Genomic DNA, 13,578 nt, shown 5'->3' with positions numbered 1-13,578 from the left:
ACGGCTGTCTTCCGAATGACTGACCGCGAACTGATCGCATGGCTGCTTTGTTACACATTTCTGGATCAGCATTGCCAGTAATTGGTGTGCAGAGCATGTGTTGGATACCTGCAACAGCATCTTTTTCAGAATTATCTTTCCTTACGCCCCACCACCGCAGCAAAAAGCCTCCGGGAAGCTGCCTGCCGTAGGCATGAGTTGGCCCAACGGACATTTGGTTGCCCATCATTCAACCTAGACGACTTGATCTGTTTTTGTGTGTAGGCAGGGGCGTAGCCAAAGCCTTGCCAAGGGGGAACACAGGGTTGACAAAAGCCATTCTTATGGTGAAGCCCTCCCCCCCCCCCGCTAAAAAAATCCCCGGATATAGCTTGCACAGTTAACAAGGGACACGGTATTTTTCGTTTTATTGCCTTTTTACTGTGTAACCAGAACAGAAACCAGAAGCTGCCGTGAGATTAATTCTGCTTGTATTCTGAAGTCCATAAACTGCATAAAACAGGCGTTGAACGGCCGCATGGATTAAATCACTGGCATCCTTGGTTTGCAACGGTTTAGTGGGCTCTTTCTAAAACGATAGCATTCAGAAGTCGTGTCAGAATATTTTATCTGGGCTCCACAAACATTATGGACATCGCAAAGGTAGATGGTAGATCGATATGTTTGATCAAAACTTAAAAATGAAAATTTGTGCGCAGATCGAGTGGCTAACAATGCGTATCAATATGACAAAGCTATGTTTGTCTGGAAATGTTCAACATTCAGTCAAAATCGACCAGGGGTGCAATTTATGTAACGCGGTTTTTAACATGCGTGCTCGCGAATCTTAGCAACGAAAGTCTCGACACCAGGCGCTGCAGTCTCCTTATTTCGCGGAGCGTTAGCCCAGTAGCTAACTTTTAGCCTTGGCCCACTGATGAACAAAAATGATGGTACTTCTGAAATAAGTACCTTTCAACACTTCAATTTATTAGTGATACAAATCATTTGACGTGATTTTAAGCATGCGCACTCACAAATATTAGAAACAAAACGTCGACGCCTGGCTTTGCAGTCTCCGTAGGCCGCGCAGCGTCGGCCCAGCAGCTGATACTGAGCCGTGGCAACTGGTGGACGAAAATAACGACGCTTGTAAGACAAGCTCATTTAAACGCTTCAGGACATCAAATGTTATATTTAGAAGGCAGCCTGGGCGTGCGTGCGATTTTTCATGTGTGCGATTTTTAGACTGATGATAAGAACGGATTGACACCTAAATCACCGCGAGGCGGTGCTGGAATCTGGTGATAGAACTGGAAGAGTAAGGGGAGAAACTTCATTTTTCCGTGTTTCTGTAACTAGTTAATCACGGCGGCGCCTGCTGTCTGGTGGCACTGGCAGTGGAGGATGCCTTTCGGTTTACACAAGCTGCAACCCAGGTCATCGCTGTCCTTGCTCCCGAGGTTGCGGGTGGGCATGTTCAAACCTTTTGATATAATTCGCTTCACTAATCCATTCTGAAAATGAAGTTGCTCAGGTAAACATGAGATGGTCTTGTTGGTTTGCTTTTTACTCATTTCGACCCACTCTCTTCAGCAACAATGAGACCCCACTCTACTTAACAATGATAAGAACCCTTATCTCCTTCCGGGCAAGGGGCCCTTGAATAGAACACGAGGGGCACATTATCTTTTCCAGCCAAGGGCTGAGGGGCCACTCCAACACATCGCGAAATGTCTTCTGGCTGCCATTCTGGCGACACGGGGCGGGATCTCCTGGTCGATCCGGAGGCCGTTAGAAGGATATGTCGTATCACGTTCCCTTCCCTGACGCGGGAGGCCTTCTGACCCACGCAGTTGGCCCCGGCTCGGTGCAGGAACCGTTACTGATGCAACGACATGCCTGATCGCCGCGGGTGGTCCAATAATTGTCACATGGACTCCAGTTCCATGTTTTTCGGTGTTCTCCAGAGATATTGAGGACTCCCTTAACGTAGATTGTAGATAAAATGAGGTCAACAATTTTTATTCACATGGCTAATCCATGTTCATCTTAAGATGTTCAAGATTCAGTCAGAATTGATTACTGATAAAAAGCATGCAATATGGTTTTGAACGTTCGCGCTCGCAAGTAGTAGTAACAACAGCCTCGGCACCCGGCGTTGCAGTCTCCATAGGCCGCGCGACGTCGGTCCTGTGGTTATGACATTTAGCGATGGCCAATAAGCAAACGGAAAAAAGATGACGCATCTTGTGGAAGATGGCTGGTGAACTAAGTAAACTGACGTATATGTTTAGTGTAGTGCAAATGTAAGCTAAACACAGCCTTAATCCGAAAAGTGAGGGGGGCAGTCAACGCTGCTGCCCCCCCCCCCCCCCCACCTTGAAAAGTGGGGGAGCCATGGCTCCCCTCCCCCCTGTTTTAAACGCATGGAATCAACGAAACCGTAAAAAGAATCTCACCCATCGGATACCATGTTAAATCATGCCCTGGTAATCACCTGAACTGTGACAGCGTGCATACCGATCGAAAAAAATAACCCAGTTGGTTCAAATGTTTCAGTCCACGCACGGTGCCTTGATCACCACTTAGACCAGCTGGTGGGATCCGGCCCGGGATAACATTGCTACCGTTCCGGAAAACGTACGAGGCACTTAGGGCGGCAGCTAAGAACTCAAACATATGCTCGAGGTATGATCTGACTGCCCGTCGGCCTTTGGAAACTGGCTGGAACGGAGAGTCTCCTTATTGTTCTGTCTACTCCGTCACATTGCCCTCGTCCGTAGGATGTTGTGAAGAAGTGTCGAGCGCAGTTAGCTGAAATTCATTTTGGTGAAGATACATGTTCCGAGATTTATATATTTGCCAATTGGGGATATTATCCGTCGGTAAATTTATAGATGTCTTGGATTGAGATGTTTTCCGTGCTCAACATTCAAATAATCGCGCTTTGGAATGCTTACATCGTCTTGGTTTGTACCGCGTGCAGCTGCTGCGCACTCTAAAACTTTTGGGTGCTATTTTCTCACCGTCTTTCATATCGTGTATACATGGTGCATGATCCTTTCGTCGCGTATACGCGACGAACTAATCATTGTGACCAATCTGTTTCTGATGCTCGTGCTGCATTCCAAAGCAAATATTATACAGAAACCCTGAGACCAAACGAGCATTTTTCCAACGAGACCATCCGCAACATGACCTTTTCATCATTCAAATGTGTTTTTAATGTCTCTCAATTACACGATTTGCGCTTTTGCTAGCAAATTATGCTTTATCAGGTTTGTTTTTCTGCGCTCATCTTCTCAATGCATTCTACAGAGGTGTATGTAAGTGTTAAAAGGTGCTGCAAACGTGTTGCAAGTGCTGTGAAAGTGTACTGAATTTTTCTAGTGTCATGCGGTCTGTATAAGCCACTGGTTTGTGCTCCACTTGGCCGCTGGTACTGCCCTCCTTTGGCCCGGAGTGCGCTGGATGTGCCAACCTCGTCGGTGGCTGGTCGTAATGTGGCGACATCATTGTGGGCCGTCCAGACTGAGGGAACTTCCCGACAGGAAGCTCCCTGCAGTCTGTGCATAGGGATGCCTCCACTTGCAGAAGGCCGCGCATATTACGGCTTCAGGATGACAGCAGCTGCTACTCGTCGGCACCGCGGTCCCGCGAGATGTACACAGGAAATCCCTACTTCCAGAAGGTCATGCAGATTGTGGTTTCTGGATGAATACACCCGACACGCAGCGCTGTGGTCTCTTTTGCTGACGTTCTCTGTCAAACGCACCAGTATATTTCATCACACCTGCAGCATTGCTCTTCCCTTTCTTATATTGGACCAACAGTTTGTGCTTGCAGTGTGGGTATGTCGCCGTCGCCCTTGTCACCTTTTCACCAACGCCCGGTTTTTTTTTTTGCACCAGGGTGGCATGCAAATGGTCCTCAACTGATGCATTATACGTTTCGGGTTGAATTGTCTATCCAAAGCACTGTAGTCGAACAAAGGAGAATCATTTTGGCCATTTTCCTGTCGCTACCTGACTCCTTGTAGGATTACTGGCCGACTCACCAGTGCTGTTCAGTTTGGTGTTTAGAATGGTGCATCTCGCCAAGCATCGCTTGATTATCGTTGCGGCACACAGTGGACTATAATGGCCACACGCTTGGTATATGGCTAGTGTGAGCGGAACGTCTAAGCGCGATTTCTCATCCCTGCCACGCCCCTGAGCAGCAGCTGCTCCCCCCCCCCCCCCGCGCCGCCTCAGACCGCTTGAGGTACCACGACGCTAGCGGAGAGACGTTTGGGAAAGCGACGGCCGACCGTGTTGTGCGGGACAAGCGATTTCGGTGCCCGCTGGATGAGTCGGTTTTGAAAAAGGCAACCGGTAAGCGATCCATTGCGTCTTTGCACTAGAGCGTCATATTTGCACTGTCATTGCGTCATACTTGCAATAGAGTAAGTGCGCATGGGAAATCTAGGAAACATCTTTATTATAAAACGAAACAAGTCGCGCTTTTTACCATCCAGATTTGACAACTCTAACACTAAACTGATTTTGAAACTGAACTGAAACTGAAAAATCGGCATTGGAACGCCCCATTGCAGGGGGCGAACAAACATGCAAAACAAAATGTTAACATACATGTTTCTTATACCAGTGAACCGGCATAAGAAAATTAAATTTGCTCCCACGACGCGCTGAGTCACAGAAGTAGGGCCACACGAAACAGCAAACTTGACACATTTCGGACCATAATGCTTACAGTCTGCGTGTGTGTGAGGGGGGGGGGGGGAAGGAGCGAAAAGAAACTCTGGAGTACGGACAAACCGAAGTCGACCATAACTATCTCCCTCATCCAAGACACGTGCCGCCGTCCATGGTCAGGACTGTCGTTTACAATTCGATCGGGAGGCTGCAGCCCATCCAACTTTGAAAGAATTGTGGACCAAAGCCAGGGGAACCTCATTGGGCGTACTTTGGAGACATCTTGAGCCAGTGATCGCTGCTTCCCTAGCTTCAGTCCCCATTTATTTTTGTGAAACTACGCACCTAGCGACGGTGCAGTGCCAACCCCCGGAAAAACATTGCCGTTTTCGTACCTATTCAGTGTGGATTAAAAGAAAGCTCAGATTTAAAAGGTCATATTATATTAGTTGTCCGAAAAGGCCATTAATTTTCATAACGCATGTTGAAGAGAGATAGAATCGGGGTCTGACTTTTCGTAAGTGTCTTACCAATGCCAGAAATGTCGCTTAAATGTGTGCCCAACCCAACTTGTTGCCCATTTCATATTGATGTCCATTGTTTTACCTAACCCATGAAATTTTCTACAACACATAAAATCGGCGTGTATTGATAGTGAAGCTCACTAATTCATCGACCCGGGGCCTCTCTGAAGAACTCCATGCGCTCACGTTGTTGTTTCAAAGATGAATTATTGACAACTTCAGTCATTTGGAGAGAGGGGACAGATTCTTATCTCGCCAGATGAGAATGAAAAGTTATGAGCAGGTTCCGTGACGAATTTTTGTTTTTCTGAAGATGATGAGGGCTTGCCGATGTTTCATTGTGTATATTCACAAAGGATTTCCTTAAAGGAACGCTGTTAACAAATATTCAGTGTCACGGTCGCCACAGACCATCTGCATCACCAAAGTGTGATAAAAACTGTTTTCCCCATGTCAAAAACCGTACACCGGATTTCCTTTGACTGAGTGATTAAGAAGCAGACCACTACAAACCTTGCTCGTCAAGCAAATATATCGCATAGTGGCTTCATAAACGCTATTTTTACTTTTTACCGCGTGTATTTGTTTGAGCCCGCAGCGTGGCAGGATCCTCACCAAGTATTAGCGGGACTTGTTGCGTGTTTGCTAGACACCATCGCCCAGTTGGCTTCAAGTCCTTTGAGGAATAATTTATGTTCCAAATGCTAGCACAATAGTAATGGAGCAGCTTTAGCGCGGCACGCGGCTAATGAGACAGCCACCCGTAGTAAAAGTATCAAATCGTCCGGGAAATGTAACGCCTCTTTAGGGGTAGATCAATACGAAACCCACTCATGGTACTGCTCCTGTCTCGACCCTCTCCGTCTGTCTCTAGCTTTTGATACGTGAGCTCCATGTGCTACCCACGTGGCCACCAGGACGTCGCTGTACCTGACGTCGTGTGTCACACGTCTAGTAATGAGAAAATGCGGACTACCGGGTGAAATTCAAATGCTGAAGGATCAGGTGCAAAGATCCCGAACGTCCACAACCGAAAGAAACATGAAAGCAAGAACGCATATTGACAATCATAAATACGGACACAGCAGATGATTGGAGACACAATATCGGTGTGATGAAATCGATATGGATGGATGTTGAAATAGAAAATCATCGAAGCGCAAGATATCCGCATGGTAAGTATTGGCGGGAATAAGTATTGAAACCGAAGGAAAAAATGGACTAGTGCGATACAGAGACATAGTTTGAGGGGAACAAAAGAATCCATAGTAGTAATAATTTACTTTATCTCATTGCATATCTACGGAATACACAAGAGAGGTCCGTGGCGGCTTGACACTGGGACCACAAGAGTCGGTCGAAATAGCTACCTCGCCTTCACCGCCATCGGGACCCGACCTCACAGCGTGCACAGGCACTGGGGCTGGACTGTGACCAGCGTCGCCCCTGAAGCTGGCTCGTGACTGACCGCCTCAGCAGCAGCGTGCACAGGCACTGGGGCTGGACTGTGACCAGCGTCGCCATGGAGCTGGCTCGTGATCGACCTCCTCGGCGCGCTCCCGGAGAGGCGAGGCGAGCCGAGACGCTGCGAGCGTACAGGGCGACGCGGCGTTTCATGAATCGGCGCAGATGGAGCTCACTGCAAGCCAAAACCGTACGCATCCGAAACACGTAACAGGCGTCATGTTAAGCAAGATTAGGTTAGTTTGTTTATGTTGGTGAGGTTACGCTGGGCTAACTGGTCACACCGAGCATGTTTAAGAACGGGTCAGTACATTGGATCGTGGGGTCCAGCCTCAAATAGCGTGTGGTTCACGCGAATTTTAAGACAAAAGGAACCTAATTATGTCTCTTCATCGTTTTGGGCGGTGACCGCCGAGCGGTCAGGCTGTTTTCTATTTTCGGTCAGGCTGTTTTCTATAGCCGCCAGTGGGTTGGGACGGACTGCTCTCAATAACCTGGATCTGCCCCAGCATGTTGCCGGCGGCATTGCTTCAATTTCACATTTGGGTATTCACCTTGACTGTTGTAAATGCTGATTAGGCTAGTTTTTCTGGATTGGTGAGCTGATTTTTAGCCGACAGCTGTAAATCTGCCCGGCTGTAACTCAGGCCGTTGTAAATCCGCCCAGCTGTAACTCAGGCCGTTGTCATCTTCGCAAGCTGAAGTAAGATCTGAGCTACTTGATCGAGCGTGTGTTAAGGCTTCCTTTTACGAGAGCTGAGACCATAGCGAACGAGCTTGCGCAAGGCCATTTTGAGCTCACACCACACCACTACTCTGGAATTGAAGTGGCACACGAAAACGACCACTGATGCCCGCCTATCGATTAAGGGATGTCTGAACAATGGGCCAGCGCTTGAAGGCGGTCAGACCCAGTTAGTCGGTGAAGGAACTCGTCGCAAGCGTGAGGTTCATGCCAACTTGGGTATCATGTGATTTCATTGAAGCGGTGACGACCAGGAATGTTCAGTTCTGTCCTTTGTTCTGAACTTTGGTTTGCATGAAGAACTTAAGGCGGGTCCAGCTTGTCCAGCTTTCCACCCGTTGGAAATAAAACCTTTTGCACTTGGCCGGTAAAAACCAGGTTCCCTTTGTCTGCAACCTGGCTCAGAAATACCCTTACTTGACGTGTCATGAAAAAGACCTCGGGGGGAATTGGAACATTTCCGCCATACTTTTTCAGCGTTCTGCACCCTGCCGAGCTGCAAGAAGTGTCTAAGCTGTTCTTTATATTCAGTGGTCCTGGTCTTTGTATTCAGCGGTGCTGGTCTGTATATTCAGCGGTGCTGGTCTGTTAATGCAGTGGCGCTGGTCTGTCTAGTGGCGTCGCTCCATGCAGTGATAATGGTGCGATCAGTCGTGCTGATCCAGTCAGCAGCGCTCATCCGCCCATTGGAGCTGATCCGTTGAGTGGTGCTGGTCTGTGAAGTCAGCGTCTGTTGCTCAACTCCCGAAGGTGCCAGTTCGCCCAGCGGTGTTCGTCTATCTGGTGGTGCCGTTCCGCCCAGTGGTACTGGTCCGCCCAGCGGTGCTCGTCCGCCCAGCGGTGCCGGTCAGCCCAGCGATGTCGGTCCGCCCAGCGGTGACTTTCCGCCCAGCGGTGTCAGTCCGCCCAGCGGTGCTGGTCCGCCCAGCAGCCCTGGTGGCTCGGTCCGGGGCGCCGGTGAACGCCCACTGGTCGCCGTGTGACGGCGGCCCGCCGACGGCTCGGCGGCAGCGTCAGTCAGCAGCCTGCCGTGCCCCGTGAGGGGCGACCGCGCGGAACACGGTCGCTGGTGACGGCAACGGTGCGGAGCACGGCCAACGACGGACGTGAGGGGTGACTGCGCGGAGCACGGCCGCCGACGGAGGTGACGGCGACCTGCGGAGCACGGCCAACGACGGACGTGAGAGGTGTGACCGCGGAGCACGGCCACTGACGGCGGATCACGGCCGCCAACGAACGTGAGGGGTGACTTTTCGCGGAGCACGGCCACCAGCGAACGTGAGTGGTGACTGCGCGGAGCACGGCTACCGACGGCGGAGCACGGCCGCCAACGAACGTGAGGGGTGGCTTTTTGCGGAGCTCGGCCATCGACAGCGGGGCACCACCGCCAACAAACGTGAGTAGTGACTGCGCGGAGCACGGCCACCGACAGCGGAGCACGGCTGCCGACGGAGGTGAGGGATGATCGCGTGGAGCACGGCCACCGACAGCGGAGCATGGCTGCCGACGGAGGTGAGGGATGATCGCGTGGAGCACGGCCACCGACAGCGGAGCATGGCTGCCGACGGAGGTGAGGGATGATCGCGTGGAGCACGGCCACCGACAGCGGAGCATGGCTGCCGACGGAGGTGAGGGATGATCGTGCGGAGCACGGCCACCGACAGCGGAGCATGGCTGCCGACGGAGGTGAGGGATGATCGCGTGGAGCACGGCCACCGACAGCGGTGCATGGCTGCCGACGGAGGTGAGGGATGATCGTGCAGAGCACGGCCACCGACAGCGGAGCATGGCTGCCGACGGAGGTGAGGGGTGATCGCGCGGAGCACGGCCACCGCCGGAGGTGACCGCGCGGAACACGGCTGCCGACGGACCTTAGCGGGGCTGAGAGTGTGGTACTGACGCATCGCGTCAGTCTCGTCGCGTTTGAACCTGGAAGAGCTCACGTGGGCGCTAGGGTGGTTGACCGAGGAGTTCAGGACTTGACGGCACCAGGTCAATAAGTCTGTCCTGAAAAAAATTACCTCGGCATTGTATTCCTTGCGTTGACAAACATGAAACACTGTTGTACCTATACGAACCAGGGCCTGAAAATTGCCTCGACTCCGACATGATTTAGGGCGTGGAAATGATGTAAGTCCAGTGTTTATGACCCATCCAATGCTCCTGTTTACTGTATACCTTTCAATTTCCATTGCTTGATATGAGGGTATATTTTGAGAGGGAACTAAGCTCACGCCGCCTTCCTGGGGTGACCAAGTCCACAGCCGACAACATTTAGCGAATGCGCAGAAAAAAACTAAATTACAGGTATATTTAGGGTAGACATGATAAAGGCGAACTCACTAGCAAGAATGATTAACGACTTCCTTTTTGCGCCACAATGGAACATTCAATCAATTTACGAATGATGCACACGATGGCATGCATTCGCTTTGCACCTACGGCGACGTTTGCTGAAGACTGCTTTGGACCCGTTACAACAAGACTGAGACCATTGCATGCTCATGTAAAGACTTTTCCATAAATGTGCTTATTGCTCGCCAACCTTACCATAACGGATGGCCACAGATGAACTATAATTGTCAGGAATCTAACTTCAGTTATTTATTATCAATATATACCAATTTGTGACACTTCACACTGGTTGCACACTAACGGCGGAAATATTTCTGGCAAGGCCTGACTTATCTATGTACGATACTCGTTGTAACTATTGCTCGAACTTTTTACCGTATTGTTTTGATGTGTTCTGCCATCTGCCTGAAGCTATCGACAGCTGAAGTCTATACAATATCAAAACATCAGAACTAGATAGATAAAGATAACTGCCCTCAGCCCTAAAACATACCATTGTGAGTGACAGAGTCGGTATGCCAGCCTTTTCCCGCGCACGCGCTGTGCGCAAAAATCGGGCATACGCTGGCATGTGGCCACTGGGAATTACTTTATTGTTCTGTGTTTGTTTCCTTTAGATCAGGAAGGGTCGCTGGTTGACTTTGAAGACGATTTCTGTTTTTATTCCTACAGGTGAAGAACCGATGTGCTTAGGTGTAAGAAATTTGGAGATCACTCAAGTCAAACCACATCTCCGCTGGGCTTAGGTGTAAGAAATGTGGAGATCACTCAACTCAAACCACACATCCGATGGGCTTAGATGTAAGAAATGTGGAGATTACTCAAGTCAAACCACACATCCGATGGGCTTAGGTGTAAGAAATGTGGAGATCACTGAAGTCAAACCACACATCCGACGGGCTAAGGTGTAAGAAATGTGGAGATCACTCAAGTCAAACCGCACATCCGACGGGCTAAGGTGTAAGAAATGTGGAGATCACTCGAGTCAAACCACACATCCGACAGGCTGAAGTGTAAGAAATGTGGAGATCACTCAAGTCAAACCGCACATTCGACGGGCTAAGGTGTAAGAAATGTGGAGATCACTCAAGTCAAACCACACATCCGACGGGCTAAGGTGTAAGAAATGTGGAGATCACTCAAGTCAAACCGCACATTCGACGGGCTAAGGTGTAAGAAATGTGGAGATCACTCAAGTCAAACCACACATTCGATGGGCTTAGGTGTAAGAAATGCGGAGATCACTCAAGTCAAACCGCACATCCGACGGGCTAAGGTGTAAGAAATGTGGAGATCACTCAAGTCAAACCACACATCCGATGGGCTTAGGTGAAAGAAATGTGGAGATCACTCAAGCCAAACCACACGCTGTCGTCTCCTTTCCGAAACGTCCTGTAATCCACTTTCCGGTCCCCTTGGGTTTCTTAGGTGGGTTATATGGCAAACGCCCATGGACATGTGGTGGAAAATTATGATCACTTTGCTATCCCACTGTGATTTCCGCATATAAAGACAATCTATTGGAGTATATCACGCACAAAGCTACAGCTCGCCTGGCAATGTGGATGCATATCTCCCGGCGACAAATCATTGCCGTCTAGCCAGGCCTAGATAAGAACTCTTGTAGGAACGCCTCGTGGCTATGTGGTTTATGATGCATTGCACAAACCACTCATTAATGCCACTCAGACACCGTTCAATCAACAAGAAGAACCTCCTTATACGGGCTCTCGAGGTCAAGTGATGAAACATGGCAGCCTACTTCATGCATACTGAGAAAAGAAGCTCGCGGCACGCTGCAGCTGGTTTCGCGAAACGGTCTTTCGAAAACAGCGAATCAAGATTTGGTGGAAAGCACGTCTGGGAGCGTGCAAACTTGATGAAACAAGTAAGTGAAAACCCGTTACGCTAAAGGTCGCGGAATATTATGGCTAGACGTTGAATGAAATTTAAATTGCGTTGGGTTTTGCACCGACAGAAGGACCGAAGGGCGGATTTATTGCCTGGGGGCACTGTCCTTCTCCCCTTGGCCTGAAGGCTATAGAATACATTCAGCCTCCAGATGTAGAGACGTGCTGTCAATGACCCGTCAACAATTTGCCCATTCGTCAATAATTTGGTCGTCGGCGGCGATGCACGGCCGCGCCACATTTGTCTCCGAATGGCCAGGGGCGAATTCATCGCGGTATAAACCGCAGTGGATTCTCCGGCCACTCTTGCAGCGTCGTCGATAACGGCTAAAGGCTGTTCTCCAAGACATTTTGGTGGGACAATGGAGGTCATGTAAAAAAATGTTGGCGAAATGACATCATCGGGGGGGGGGGGAGGGGCGGGGGGTGATGACATACGAATCCAAGTTCTGGAGTTAATGGTATATGAATGATAAGGGATTGGCGTGGTTTTCGCTTTTGAAACTCAGTTGCCGCGCAACATTTTCAATTCGTTAGTGTATTTCTTGAAAAAGTATGGCATAATGAAACTGAAAACTAATCCAACAGGCAGATATATGCACTGATATATTTTATCATGTCACGGTAATGAGTTTCCCAAGGGATTACAAATTTATAAGTCATGACGTGCACACGGCTTGGGCTACATCGCAAAACCCATCCATTTTTTTTTTTAAACGACGATACGATTCAAAACGTGACAAGTGAATATGTGAAGATGTGACATGTGAATTTCTGACTGATGGTCTTGTCGAGGTTCTGCATAGGAGGCTCACTATTTTGGCTCCTTGTGAAATGAAAAGTTTCTATTTGGAGCTTATACATCATCCCACAACATTTAATGTCTGTTAACGGCCTGTTCTGTCCAATTGTGTGTGCACCCATTATTACAAAACACGTACACGTGATTGGAATCTTCTGCATTTCCGATGCCTTGCCTTTTTATTGTCCGAGTGCATAGCTTTCTTTTCATCACGGTGAAACATCATCATGATGTCATGCTCCCTGTCCGGATATATCCTTCCGCAATTTATCACTAAATCATCAAGCCATATCAAGCAATTATCAGAAAGTCGTAAGTCAAGTCATTTCCATCCAAACACATGTGCAGGAAGGTGCTCTGCAAGTGAAAGAAGAGTGTTGAACCGACGGCGTTAAAAGTTCAGCTCCGCCCCTCCCCCCCCCTCCCCCAGTTGAAAGCTCCCGACGTACGATGGGTTTAATTACAGCAACTTATTTCTACAGGGCATCCAGGAAGAGCGTTTAGATTCAAGCCATTTGCATTCCAGACGTTGATTTGCATTATGACTCGAATGGTACAAAAACAAGAATGATGCAATTAATAATGAATATGATGTAATAATTTAATATCAATAACAGCGAATAATAATGTGCACGAATAATGTAAAGAACATTCCACGCTATTTTGCGTTTGACCGTTGATATATTCACGCCCGTCTTATCTTGGAAGGTCTAGCGTTTGTTCCCTATGGCCACCTTTTAGCTCCATGCACTGCAATGCCTGTTCCGACGTGGCTAAAACGACGGCGTGGCGCGTCTTTGACCTAAATGCTTTTGCACCCATTCATGTAGGCCTTTCAGGTCTAGGATGGTTTGCTGAACTCTTTGAGTACACGTGTGATTTAAACTGCCCATTACAAGTGATTCTGGAGACTCAAATTTGTGGATGTACTCGCCAGTTGCTTGGCTCTTTCAGGCAAGTTGGTCCTGTTCCACACAGCTCTCTGAGGCTGCCGTCCCGTCTCCTCGGCCGCATGTGTCGTTACACTTCCTCACTGAAGCCAACTACGTGACAGCAGGTCATCACCGCAGACTTTCTTTAAAGCCGCACGAGGCTTGTTAAG

Source organism: Pollicipes pollicipes, unplaced genomic scaffold, assembly GCF_011947565.3.
Source record: "Pollicipes pollicipes isolate AB1234 unplaced genomic scaffold, Ppol_2.1 Scaffold_4002;HRSCAF=4701_pilon_pilon_pilon, whole genome shotgun sequence".
Lineage (NCBI taxonomy): Eukaryota > Metazoa > Arthropoda > Thecostraca > Pollicipedomorpha > Pollicipedidae > Pollicipes > Pollicipes pollicipes.
Note: the sequence above shows the minus strand (reverse complement) of the source record.